This window comes from Schistocerca nitens, chromosome 4, assembly GCF_023898315.1.
Source record: "Schistocerca nitens isolate TAMUIC-IGC-003100 chromosome 4, iqSchNite1.1, whole genome shotgun sequence".
Taxonomy (NCBI): domain Eukaryota; kingdom Metazoa; phylum Arthropoda; class Insecta; order Orthoptera; family Acrididae; genus Schistocerca; species Schistocerca nitens.
This window is the reverse complement of record NC_064617.1, coordinates 919,248,760-919,259,874: the sequence shown is the minus strand read 5'-3', so window position 1 is coordinate 919,259,874 and position 11,115 is coordinate 919,248,760. Positions and strand designations below refer to the sequence as shown.

At 40.2% G+C, this 11,115-nt stretch overlaps 1 pseudogene; it reads left to right on the top strand.

Moving 5' to 3' along the window:
- Positions 1-4,694: 4,694 nt before the first annotated feature.
- On the top strand, positions 4,695-4,812 carry LOC126253978 (5S ribosomal RNA; annotated as a pseudogene).
- The last annotated feature ends 6,303 nt before the right edge of the window (positions 4,813-11,115 follow it).

The window sequence follows — 11,115 nt, the reverse complement described above, 5'->3', positions numbered from 1 at the left end:
AAATCGAGACAGATGGTGCATTGCCTTCCCTTGACGTCTTCGTTCGATGGAAAACCAATGGGCACCTCAGACACAGTGTCTACAGGAAACCGACACACACATATCAGCATCTGCACACTCTCAGCCACCACCATCCGGCACAAAAACATGGCGTTCTGAATACCCTTGTCTATCGTGCTAAAGTCGTCTCAGACGCTGAAAGTCTGCCACTAGAACTGAGCCACCTCCGAAAAGTCCTCTGGGAAAACGGGTACAGCCACAGACAGGTGTCACAGGCTAAATCTAGTGTGACACACTAGAAACACACCAACTAAGATGAAACACCACCGAAGAAGAAAGCAAGAAAATTGTGTTTTTGCCTTTCTGTGCTACAGTGTCGGAAAAGCCGGCTCCTGAAGAGATATAACATTTCATCGGTGTTCAGGTCTCCCGCAAAAATTCGACAGCTCATGAGGCCTGTGAAGGACGATCTAGGGTTTAGAACGCCTGGAGTGTACATGATACCATGTCAGTGTGGCTGTTACTACGTCGGCCAAACAGTACATACACACTGTGGAGCAATGCCGGACGGAACATAAGAGGTGCTTACGCCTACGCTATCCAGGAAAATCAGCCATAGCAGAATACGCCTTAGAAAATGGACACCGAATTCTATTCGACGAAACATCTGTCGTTATGAGGACGAAGGGATTTTGGGATAGCATCATAAAAGACGCTATTGAAATAAAAACCTCTGAAAACACCACCAACGAGGACGGCGGTTTGAAGCTCAGTACAGCCTGGAACACGGCCATCGCGAGATTGAAACGGACGCGACGGACGCGGGATGAAAACATTACCATATATGGCGAGGAAGAAAGCACTAGTGACGTCCCAGCCAGCAGTGCGGCTATATAAAGACGCGGCCACGGCGACACAGCAGTCTTTCTGACCACTTGACAATGACTGAGGAGAGCTCGGTCGAAAGCTCGTGGGATTTTAACCACCTGACGCGGCTAGAAGCCCGAGAAAATTTTATTAATTCATATCGCCACGAAACCAAGCGTTCATACACCCCTGAAGAACACGAAGTACACCTCAAACAAGTTCTCAGAACTTTACAAGGCGTTGTGTTGATTAATCATGGCAAATCTCATAAATACCTCATTTCTAGAGGGAACATTTCCAAACCAGCTAAAACTTGCTAAAATTATACCTTTCTACAAGAAGGGGAGAAAACGGACATGACAAACTATAGGCCAATTGCTATACTGTCTGCCTTCTCAAAAATATTTGAATACTGTATGTTAACTAGATTAGAAATGTGTCTAAATTCTAACAACATAATCACATCTTCCCAATATAGATTTCGGAAAAATAGGCCCACCCCACATGCTCTGTATGCATTTCTAGAAAAATGCTCAAGTTTTGTTGACCATAAACAACCTGCTGTCGGTATATTTCTTGATCAGTCCAAGGCCTTTGACATGGTCGACCACAAGCTGCTGCTTATAAAACTCCATAAGTATGGGATTAGAGGTGTAGCCCACAATTGGATCCATAGCTACCTTAGTCAAAGAAAGCAATAAGTAGGAATAAGAAAATCAGAGACATTCGGGCACTGCAGGTCAGATATACTACATACAACAAATGGCGTCCCTCAGGGATCTGTCCTTGGCCCTGTTCTTTTCATATTGTTCATAAATGATCTCCCAGAACACATACCAAATGCCAGCTCCTTTTTGTATGTGGACGACACAAATATCCTGATAACCAGTAGAGGTGACACATTGCAAGATGCAGTTAATGAAACTACTTGTCATTTACAATCGTGGTTTGTAGCAAATAGACTACTCATAAATACTCAAAAAACTGTAAGCATGAACTTCCATACTAGACAAAATCTAAGCCCCTTCAATGCAGTTATAGTTATCGGCAAAGATGACATTATGTACAAGCAGGACACCAAATTTCTTGGACTTACCATTAGTAACACACTAAATTGGAAACCACATATTGAGGCATTGTCACAAAAGCTTAGTAAAACCTGCTATCTATTACATCATTAAAAGACACAGCCAGTGTAGATACCTTGAATCTGGTGTACCATGCCCTGTTTGAGTCTGTCTTGAGCTATGGCCTAATCTTCTGGGGAAAGAGCTCTGATTCTCTCACAATTTTCAAGTTACAAAAACAAGTAGTAAGAACAATGAAATGTAAAAAAAGAACTGAACACTGTAAACCACTATTTCAACGGTTAAAAATCCTGCCACTGCCATGCCTCTATATATTGGAACTAGCTTGTTTTACAGTACAGCACTTGGACACCCTCGACAGAAATGCAGACCGCCACACACATGACACTAGAAACAAAATACAGTTACAATTATAGCCCACAACACAAAATTATATGCTAATTGGGTTAAATGTATGGGCATTAAAATATACAATCACCTCCCAACAGACATAAAAACAAGCAAAAACCCAAAAATTATGAGAACTAAATTAAAGGAATTGCTACTAAATCACTGTTTCTATTCCATACATGAATTTCTTGAAACAAAATTTTAATTACTTGCAATAAGCTGCTTATTCAGTTGTAGATGTTTCTACTCAGTAAGATAATTTAATTATTGTATCTTATCTATATTCTGTCTGTATCTCATATAGGCCTATGTATTCTGCTATGTGAACTATGTACCATAATATTTTAATTACTTGTAATAAGCTGTATATTCACTTGTAGATATTTCTACTTAGTAAGATAATTTAACTATTGTTTGTTACTCATATTCTGTCTGTATCTCATATATGTATTCTGCTATGTGAACTATGTACCACAATATTTTAATTACTTGTAATAAGCTGTATATTCACTGGTAGATATTTATACTTAGTAAGATAATTTAATTATTGTTTGTTACTCCTATTCTGTCTGTATCTCATATGTATTCTGCTATGTGCAGTACGACCACTGTCATCTCTCATCACACACCACCTTTTTTATATTTTGTCTATATATCCTGTATGTATTCTGCTATGTGAGTTATGTACCACTACTGTCATCTCTCATCATATACTATCTTAACATAATTTTCAAATTGACTTGTCCTATATCATGATGTGCTTTGCTGTACAAATTGTATGATCTACAGGACCAATAATAAATCAAATCAAATACATCAAAAAGAAGTCACTTTCCTTGGACACTTACTCAGTGCCACAGGCATCAAACCAACATCCCACAAGGCAGATGCCATATGACAGCTCCCACTACAACTAACTTACCATGAATTCCAATATTTTCTCAGAATTTTAAATTTCTACCAACGCCACCTATCACAAGCACCTACCTGACAAGTGTCACTCATAGACACATCCTCAGGTCACATCAAAATTTGAAGCAGTGGAGTCAGATGGACCAAAGACATGTTAAACACTTTTGTTTACACAGAAGAATATCTCACTAACGCAATCACTCTTGCAAGGCCCATCCTGGATGCTCAACTGATTGTAACCACATTGGCCATGAAACCTGCCTTCTCCAGTATTTCTCTTGCAAACTGACAACTTCCCAATCCAAACGGTTGGCATTCGACAGGGAACTCCTCATCCTTTATGAGGCAGTTAGGTACTTCCGCAAAGACATTGAAGGTTGGAACATCTGTCTAATCATGGCCCACAAGCCACTTGTTGAAGTTATAAAACACTGTTTAAAGAAGACACCCCAAGACTTTTTTGAGACCTGGATTTCATGTTACAGTACTCAACAGATCTATGGCACTCACACAGACTAGACAAAATTATTGTCACTTGCCTATTGAGGTTAACGCCATCTTCCTCTGCTTTGACTATGAATAGCTAGCTGCCGCCCAGCAACTTCCTGAGTCATAAGGCTACAAGCTCTTCCTCTCCATCATAGACAAGGATTCGTGATGGGTGGATATCAAATTTAGGCACACCAGAAACCATCACCACAGAGCAGTGCTGCCAATTTGAGTCGGCACTCTTAATGGCACATTGCAACCTGTGCACTATTAAACATATGTGAACCACCGCCTGTCACCTGCAGAGCAATACCCTGGTCAAAATGTGGCACAGAACCTGTAAGGCCGCTATCAAGTGTCAAGGCGTTCTCAAACGGAGGGTCTGCTCTGGGACCTTCTTAGAGTGTGCACAGCCTACAAATAAGACCTGCAAGCATCATTGGCTGAAATTTTAATGTGGTGAATCTCTGGACTTCGTACTGCCAACACAAAACGACGAATCTACAGCATTGTCAGCCCTTGTACAACGTGTCAAAGAACACATCTGACACTCCCATGTACCAACACCCAACCCTCAACCAGCATGTCAAGTACTTGTACATGAAGCCCTTTCAGACTGGAAATATGTTATGCTGCTCAATGATACTGTGAGGTCTGGACTCTAACCACCTCATTCATGACCATACAAAGACATAATATAAAACATGCACATTTTTGACATCGCTGTCAATGACTGAGTCACTACTGTCATCGTCAATCGACTTCAAGAGGACAACACTCCACCCACCTGTAACTATCCTCCTCTAACTACCATACACGACCATACAGCCAATTCCAAAGCAACACCATATCTCACTATCCAGCTCAATGTCGCCGACTTCGATGCTAATGATTTTTCCACCAAACTCTTAGACGACAGTTTAATTATAACTGTCCTTAACAATCATCGGCAACGGCTTTGCCGCAGTGGGTACACCGGTTCCCGTCAGATCACCGAAGTTAAGCGCTGTCGGGCGTGGCCGGCACTTGGATGGGTGACCATCCGGGCCGCCATGCGCTGTTGCCATTTTTCGGGGTGCACTCAGCCTCGTGATGCCAACTGAGGAGCTACTCGACCAAATAATAGCGGCTCCGGTCAAAGAAAACCACCATAACGACCAGGAGTGCGATGTGCTGACCACATGCCCTCCTATCCGCATCCTCATCTGAGGATGACACGGCGGTCGGATGGTCCCGATGGGCCACTTGTGGCCTGAAGACGGAGTGCTTTTTTTTAAACAATCACCACCTCTGAATGATGCTGCACACATCTGATGATGGGAACACATTTATTCTCTTCCAGACGACATTGATTACACCACCATCTCATCGTAGGTGTCCGAAGATGTGTCGCAGGACCACCAGTCCGCAACCAACCAATTCGTCCACACTGCACAGCACTTCGGATGAATCAACATTAAAGACCACACTCCTGACACCTCCTTTGCCTCTCATGCCTCTGCCAGTATTTAGATGCGTACGCACCTGACAACTCCCTCAACATCTGTAACCATACCATCTGTTTGGCATAAGCACTGCCCAGCATTACAACACTTACCTTTAAGAAACCAGCACCAGTCAGCACAGTCGGTCACATGCAATTACGCCAACTATTGTCGAGGAATAGTCCGACCATGCCTCGCACGCACGCCAGCCACAGCATGGTCAATCACATGCATCTGCGCCACTGAACTCTGTACTCCAGCCACCTCTGCACCAATCGTTTCGTCAGTAGTTGTCCTTACGAACATCCTCCCTTCAGTGCTCTGCACTAACAGGGGGAGAGGGGTATGTGGGGATATCAACACCTACAACCACCATTAGTGAGCAAGAACTGCAACGTCTGTGTTTTAAACAAAGACAGTAGTGTGTTACTAGCTGTGTCTGTGAATGGATGTACTTCTTGTATTGTGCTTGTCAATAAATTGTGTTTCGGTATCGTCATTACTGTATTGTTACTGATATATTCCCAATGCCTCGTAGTGAATTCCTCCAGAAGTCCTTAGGTCCAGATGTTAAAGTAAAATCAATAGAGCGGGACTGTATTTGAAACTTCCTGGCAGATTAAAACTGTGTGCCGGACCGAGACTCGAACTTGGGACCTTTGGCTTTCGCGCCCACGCCCACGCATTGTCGTGCAAAATGATGGGTGGGTTGCATAGAAAGTGTCGCCGCTTCTTTCGTAAAGCTGGTGGCAGGTGATGCTCCAAAACCAACAGTAATACTGTGCATTGACAATCTGCCGTGGAGGAACGTAATGCATTAGGATAACACTATCACAGTCGTATGCGAGAATCATCATAACTTTAGACTGCTCCATTCACACCATCAACAGAACAGGCTTTGCTAGCGGTATACTACGCCTTCCACATCGCTGCCAATGGGCTCTACACAACGCTGGTGACTCCTTTTAAGGGCAGTAACAGGTGAAAACATGTAACTCTTTTGCATCGGTTGTGAACAAATAGTTGCCCATATTTAAGTTCCATCCCTCATAGTAGGTCCATGGTAAATTAAGTAAGGTGCTACCAGCAGACTCATACTATAGACTGCAATAGGTTCCCAACTAGCTGTTGATTCATAGCCATGGATTTTCAGCCAGCAATACCACACTGACCACACACTCTTTTAATGGGTGACTATATTATATTTTAACAAACACTGATTTTCACTGTAGGTATGCCTTGGTGTGATGGAAATTTGATATTAATGTAGACAAAGTGTCAAACTCCAACCATCCTTCCTATAAAGAGATGTGATCTGATATCTGGGGTAACACTGCATTTTTAAGTGATTCCTCATATAAATGAAAAAAAAATGAAATGATCATATGGCATGGTTGGCTGGGAGACCCCATACAGGGTTGTTCGGCCGCCGTATTGCAAGTCCTTTTTAGCTGACGCCACTTCGGCGACTTGCGAGTCAATGATGATGAAAGACACACAACACCCAGTCATCTCGAGGCAAAGAAAAATCCCTGACTCCGTCCGGAATCTAGCCCAGGACCCCATGCGCGGGAAGCGAGAACGCTACCACAAGACCACGAGCTGCGGACCTCATATAAATGTTTTACGTTGTGTACAGGCCATCTAACATTTCCAGCAGATTTCCACCTGCCACTCACCTCTAGCATTCAGGCTGACAAGCTGCCAAGGACGTATTGGTGCACCACGTAGAACTGTTTCCAGCCAAGCTCCATGATACACACAATTGTTCCAAGACTTTTATTTTCCACTATCTGCAATGTCAGCATTACAGCATTATATTCAATGAATGCGGTGTTACACTCTGCAATGTTAGATGTGTTGTTAAAGGACAGTCATCAGATCGAGAGTTCAGTGAAAGTAGTACTGCCAGATTATGATTGATTTCAATTAAATCAAAATTCAGGACAAATACTTGCATTGCTCAACTCTCAAGTGCTGACAGCGTTACTGGATTACAGTGTGTCAGAACCACCCACAGTGAAAATATATGTCAACAACGAGAGTACTATACAGCGCACTCACTTTCAGAAATCTAATGCGTGTCCAACCAGCATGGCGATGTGAACAGGTTCAATGGAACTGTACGTAAAATGGTAAGTGCTATATAATCGAGCAACATTGCATTGTGTCTATCTTTGGCGGTTTGTTGATATCCAAACGAGTCTTATGCGAAGCACTAAACTCAACACTTTATAAGTCACTGCCTTATACTCTGTCACTAAAGTTGCAAGCGGGTTCCATTGTTTTTGTGTGAAGATGAAATGAAGAATGCAGGATAATGCGTAGTAGGTGCTGACTTTAGCCACAGGGCCAGTGAGGATGCTGCTGATATGTGGTCTGTAACCACAAATACAGAATAGGTACACTTTATTAAATGGTAGTAATACGAATACATCTGACTACAACCAAAGATGAGCACAAAATTGCTGCCAAGACAGCCCTGTAGCACAGCTGCATCACTGACCAGACAAGTTTCCTATACTAGCTTATGTAATCGCTGCTGTGTCGCCATAAAGGAAATCTGAATTGGAATCTCGGAGCATCACCCAAATCTGAGATATCTCAGGCACACATAAAATGATAGTAAGTGCCATGTGACATTATACAACAATTACAAGTTCATTAAATTACATTAAATTTTTGGTGAAAGAAAGCTTGCTGACGACAAGTTTCTGTTTGCCACGACTTTCTCCTCTCTTGGTGCCCAACCTAAAGTGATTCTACACCAGTAGCTAGCAAGGATCTTAATGTTTAATGTGGATTCAGAATCACGGTGCAATCCAGTGTTCTTCACTTGGCGTTACCAGAGATGGAGGTCTGTTTGAGTGTGTGAAAATTTTAATCAAACCCATACCTGGTGCATACTATGCTCGTATCAGTCCACTAGACCACTCAAGCCCACATTAGCTAGGTCGTCACTGTGTTGCAATTTAAGATGCGCCATGTTGTATGAGAACATGGATACCAGTCTGTTCAATATATTCGGTTCCTGGCTCTGTTGTAATTTTGTTCGACCACATTGCCATTCACCAGATTCCTCGCTAACTCATCTTCAATACCTCCATAAGGTCCACAATGCAATGATATTTCATATCGTATTGAAATAAGCTCCGAAACCATTTTATACCATACATAGTCTTAACTGCTAATTGAGTACAATTAATTTCTGATACTAGTAATGCTTACATATTAGATGTGGCGAAGAAAAAACGGCTCTCAGTTAAATGTTCCAGCGATCTTCTGAAATGGATATTATGCTGGTCTCTTACCACGGGATGTTCAGAACTTCTTGCCATTATAGTTCTAATTCGAAGCCGACTGGAAATTTTACCAATATCAACAAATTTCTTAGAAAAAAAGCCGTTGCAGAGTATGTAATTACCAGATATATTACAATTATTACTACTACTTTCATAATTTCGCTGCTGCTACAGGTGTGCTTTTTATTGGTTTTTAGAAACAGTTGCTCCAAAATAGGTTATTATTTAGTTCTTTCCATATCTAGGGAATACTTCTGAAGTTAATACCAGACATCTCCAACTATTCATTGTTCACATTAAAACTAAATTTATTGACTAAGACATTACGCGATAACAATGTCGAATTACTTCATTTTGTATAATGGAAGGGAACCGATATTTCAAAATCCATATAATGTTAACGTCTTGCACTATTGTCATGATCATTCTTACCAGATAAGTTCTTCAGATTTAGTGTAATGAGGCAAATATTGCAAAAAAATCAACCTATTTTGTGGCAATAAACTCAAATTATAGCGTTCCATGTTGTCCAAGTTCACATTTTCGTGTAATTAGTTCAAACTGAGTGTCCACAACAACTGTGTTCTCAATAGGCTAAGCACGATGTACTGGATATAAGCAAGCTGCATCGAAATCGGCACACGAAGCATGGAATGCATTTGAACTATGAAGGATCGTGTTAGAGAAATAATTAAAGAAAGACTTCTAAGGAATAGAATAATCTATCAGCTGTCTGTACATCCTTCCAACAACACCAAGGAAAACAAAATGAACAAGAAAGAAGAACGAAAATACAACAGTGCTGATGTCCCTAATTAAAACTAAAGGTGTGTGATGCTGCAAATATGATTCCCAATTCCAAATCGTAAGTACGTCTGATCTAAAAATTTATCACCATAATGTGCAAACCCTGCGTAATAAGATCAATGAAATTAACGTACTTTTAATAGGTGAACTTAAAGGTATCTCAGTGTTTTGCATTTCTGAGCACTGATGTAGCCCAGAATTATTCCAGAATACGAAAATAAACAAATTCATTTTGGCTACTTACTATTTAATGCACGAAAAACAGCAAGCAGGGCGGGGTAGCAATCTACACAAAGGAAAATGTAGATTTTATTATCCTACCTGAATTAACCAGAACAAATGTCGAAAAGGATTATGAAACTGCAGCTATTAAAATTACTGAGTTCAACCTGGTTATTGCTACAGTTTACCGATCACCACATAGAAATTTTGAACTTTTCTTAAACAAAATGGAGTCATTGCTAAATAAAGTAAATAAAATGGATTGTGAGTTGATAATCCTCGGTGACTTCAATATTGATTTCCTCTCAAAGAGTGGAAATAGGGAGACCCTTTTGAACCTTGCAACATGCTATAATTTAAAGGCTGAAGTAAAATCCGCTACTAGGGTAACAGAAACTTGTCAAACGGCTATAGATCAGTTTCTTGTCAAGAAGAGTTTACACAACACTTCGCCAAGAATTTTCAATGCAGGTTTTAGTGACCAAGTTGCTGAAATATTAAGCATAAAAGTAAAAGGCAGTATTATTAACAACATGTCTTTTAGAACCACATGTAGAAGTTATAATCAGGATAATGTAAACTACTTCAGCAATTTATTACAGAAAGAAAAATGGTCAGAAGTGTACAAAACGAACGATATAAATTAAAAATTCAACACTTTCATTGATACAGTAACCATTTCTTTGAAATTGCATTCCGACTGAAAACATTAACCATACAAGGGAACTCTAGAACAAACAGCTGGATCACAAGGGGAAAAAGGGTTTCATGCCAGAAGAAAAAGACTACTTCATGAAATATGTAGGCCTAACTCAAAAAATTTCTCACCTGAAGTATATGCATAATACTCCAAAATATTAAGAAAAATAATAAATGCAGCAAAAATAATGCATAATGATGAATACATTTATAATTCAGCTAATAAATCAAAGCCTGTGTGTAGTGTTATAAAAAGAGAATCTGGAGAATACAGTCAATCTTGTAAATGTATAACACTATCACATAAAAATAAAAAATTAATAAAGGCCTTAGAAGTAGCCAACACATTTAACAACTTTTTCACAGTTGTTGCTGATAACTAGTTACAATCAGACTTTAAGAGCACCCAGGTAAATGAATATAAAATATGTGCATGTAGAGGATCAATGTACATAAGATCTGTTCCCAAGATGAAATAGCTAAAGCAATAAAAGGACTAAAAAAATTCCAGCTCTGCACGCAATGACAGTATACCTGCAACAATATATTAAAGAAGAGTGCATCAAACCTAATTGAAATACTCTCATACTTATGTGACTGCTCACTTCAGGCAGGCACTTTCCCTGATGTATTGAAAATATCAAAAGTTGTTCCTATATACAAAAAAAAGGTGATTAAGATAATGTAAATAACTACACACCCATCACAATTTCCTCTTGCATCTCTAAACTATTACAAAAAGTTATGTATGACAAACTTATGAAGTTTATAAATAAAATTAGAATCCTATGTATTAATCAACGAGATGGATTCAGAAATAAAAGGTCAACAACAATTGCTATTTACGAGTGCATC